The sequence below is a fragment of the Schistocerca serialis genome, chromosome 2 (genome assembly GCF_023864345.2).
Source record: "Schistocerca serialis cubense isolate TAMUIC-IGC-003099 chromosome 2, iqSchSeri2.2, whole genome shotgun sequence".
NCBI lineage: Eukaryota > Metazoa > Arthropoda > Insecta > Orthoptera > Acrididae > Schistocerca > Schistocerca serialis.
Genome location: NC_064639.1, coordinates 130592820 through 130596568, shown reverse-complemented (window position 1 = coordinate 130596568; position 3749 = coordinate 130592820). Strand labels below are relative to the sequence as shown.

General features: G+C 38.4%; 1 pseudogene; it reads left to right on the top strand.

Moving 5' to 3' along the window:
- Positions 1–3264: 3264 nt before the first annotated feature.
- LOC126459015 (5S ribosomal RNA) lies at positions 3265–3382 on the top strand (annotated as a pseudogene).
- Positions 3383–3749: the final 367 nt, after the last annotated feature.

Here is a 3749-nt window from a genome sequence, read left to right as displayed (position 1 = left end):
GCAACAGAGATTAAAGGAGGATATAACAAGAAGTATGGCAGAAGCAAAATCATTTTTCCAAGTGTATATACTGTTATTTCCGGTAGAATCATTTTGATAGCCATCGGTCTGCATTAGTAATTTGGAACAAAATGACCCAGCAATCAAACTGAATAAAACTGTATACTAATTTCAACTGCTAAGAATCACAACAAAGCACTGTAGCTGCTTCATAAATAAAGATCAGACTCTTTATGGAGTTCACAAGTTTCATTGTATTCACATGTCTATCCATCTCCTACCTGGATACATTTCACCATCTGCAGTCTCATCTGTTAAAAAGATGGGCCTAATCAGAAATAGTGCCCTCTAATTCATGTAACATTTCTCAAATGTACTTTCTGTTAGTGGACAGGAAGGCAGAGGACAAAAACTTCAAAGTAGTCCCACATAATACAGTGCTTGGATTTAAAAAGATCAATGATGTAAGCACAGCTAATATCAAAGTTTCATTGAGAGGGTAGTAAAAATACAATGAACAACACAAAGGACATTTTGTAATAGTATTCAGCTCACTCGATGCTCCTATATATAAGAAAGATCTCAATGAAACATACTACAGTTATTATCTTGGTACATTACCTAAATAAGATTTATTTCTCAATCAATTAGTTATGTTGAAATTCTTTGGGGAGTGAACAGGAAAAATATTCAAGCTATATACAGACTGCAAAAAAGAGAAATACATATAATTACCCAGAGTGCAGCAACGCTCATTGCCTTGAGCTTTTTTAAATGCATTCCCTAGTGAATATATTCTTCAGAGTGTTATGCGTGTTAAAAAATTTTTACTTCTATGTTAAAAATTGTTTAGTACACTATTATGGAACTAGAAACAACTATAATTTGCACCTGAACACAAAAGATAAAGTTAAAACTCAGCAATGTTTATTGTACAATGCCATCAAATTATATAATAAATTACCACAACATATAAAAGACATAGATACTATCTGCTCTTTCAAAATAAAACTAAAAGATTATTTGCAAAGTAAAAGTTTTTTATGATACTGGCGTACCAGAATTAAAACAGGTTACTTAATTTAAGAAGTAGTATATCGTAATGCATTTCGGCCCGAGATACTGAGGTAGACAGTCATGTGTGCACGAGATCTGCTTGCTTGTATGTGTGAATGGTGTGTGTTTCTCTTTTGCTGATGAAGGCTGTGGCCAAAAACTCTATGTAAGTGTCTTTTAATTGTGCCTATCTGCGACTTAGCATGTCTCCTTTACAGTAACTAGCAATCTGTCTTTTCCTACATTGTTGATATTCCTACCACGCGTTTCCATTGTCTGTATTTTGATATAATTATTAGGTAAGAAAAAATGTAATTAGATATTAGATTAAAAGAAAATTCATTGACAACTACTGCGTAAGAAATTAATTTTAAGTTGTAAATTTTTCAATTATTTGAATGAAGAAATCCATACAATGTAAATTGTTTCATGAATTAATAAAGAAATCAGTCACTCCAGTGACAGAGAAATTCTATCATCCACATTTATTTCCTTAGTCAAAATAAATTATTTAGCTTTATACCTTTCTGATGTGATGGTTAGGTTTAATAATTTAAGGAGCCAATACTTATATTAAGAGTGGAATATGAGGCAATGCTTCAATCCAGCAGTGTTCACACTGTGTCATTCCTAATGCAGCAGAAGCAACATCTGGCAGGAACTATATGACGCAGAGAATAGCTTGACTATGGCACACAATATGTTGGATGGCAAAAATTCCTATCTGTTGCTATCAGATCGAGATTCTGGTCCCCATGTGGTAAACACTCCTGAAGCAACATGAATGTTCAACTCCATAAAATTGCCCCAAGTGTGTAATCAGTTCCTGCCTTGAAACATATCATAGGCTATCCACATATAATTCCTTATGTACTGCTAATTGGTCATTGTAGAAGAGTTTCTGCAGAGGATGGATAAGAAAGAAACAAATAGAGGCAGGTTAGAGCTTCAACTCAATCTTTGGGGTATTCACCGGGTTGTTATTTAGAAAGAGTATTCTTGACTAAAAGTAGGGATGTGGGTTTAAATCTTCTCTGGCAGACATTTGCAATTGTTCACAGAGGAATGTTTAAGCTGCTATCAATGGTGAAAACATATTTCCTTATAGTTGTCCATATTCATAATAAATGCAATTTTTGTTGACTGTTTACAAAATAACAAAACTAGTCTTAAAGGTGGAAGTGTAGAGTGGCTTACATAACTTTGAAAAAGTAAAAGTAAAAGGTGGTTCTTGTTGAAAACAATTAGAGAAACAATTGTACAGCCAGTGACAGCAGACTCTGGTGATACACTGAGAGCTCCACCTGTATGAAGGCAGTGACCACCAAGCTCTTACTGACTGACAGAACACAGGAGCACTTTTCCTGGCAGAACATAGCACATCTTGTCTTTCGATTTTCAAACCAGTGTCCCATTATGAGCCCAGGATACGACCACTGCAGCCCGGCACAGCGGTAGCCACCTCACAGTTGCGGGACTCTGCATTGAAGGCGTAGCCAGGAGGACAGCCACCGACCTTGTGCGAGCCATCTCGCAAGCACATAATGAACAGGCGGCAGGAGCCCGGGAACGCGTGTCGCGAGTGGTCGCCATACGGGAATGGGTTGTTTGCAGGACACGAGAACCCTGTAACAATAAGCACTAGTTAGACAGTTACTTGTCTTATTGTACTGGGTAATTAAAAAAGATCCAGCTGATTTTCAAAGACTACATCTTCTACGGGCATGAAGGTAGAAACTTGGGATGTATTTTAACTTGCTTGTATGGTGCCAAAGTTTTTATTTTCAAAAGTGCCACGAAATATTACAGCTTTATATCTTTTACATGTTTGCACATATGCCCTTGGGGTGATTTTTAAAATTACATTTAGGACCAAAATTTTCATTTATCATTCACAAATGTTCAATGGGCCCTTCACCAAATGCATGACAAACATCTGGAATATAGCCGGACTCATTTTGTGAGCATGGCTAGAGTTACTGCATTCACTGCTGTTGCTATCCAGCATTGCAGTTCAGCCAGAGTTGTTGCTAGGGGAGGGACGCAGACTGAGTCTGACAAACACCAACAAAAAAAAAGGCCCTTACATCCAATATATTATTGAGGCTGAGCTCTTGACAAAAATCATACCCATAAAATTGTAACCGAACTGCACCTGTTGAAACAGAGTACATAAAATACTTTTTGTTGTTGTGTTACCATCACCTCAGCAACGACCTTGCCACAGTGGATACACCGGTTTCCGTGAGATCACCGAAGTTAAGCACTGTCGGGTGTGGTCGGCACTTGGATGGGTGACCATCTAGGCCACCATGTGCTGTTGCCATTTTTCGGGATGCACACAGCCTCGTGATGCCAATTGAGGAGCTACCCGACCGAATAGTAGCGGCTTCGGTCAAGAATACCATCATAACGACCGAGAGAGTGGTGTGCTGACCCCACGCCCCTCCTATCAGCATCCTCCACTGAGGATGACACGGCGGTCGGATGGTCCCAGTAGGCCACTCTTGTCCTGAAGACGGAGTGCTTTTACCATCACCTCCATTCAATGCACATTGGTTGATGAATGGGTGAGCAGGGGACCCTGCATTTTCAACTGGAGACATGCAGTAGTTCAAATTTGCCACAAGTTTCTGTCTTCATGATTGTAGAAGTTGGATTAATCTTTTTTGGAAAACCCTGTATATCTACAG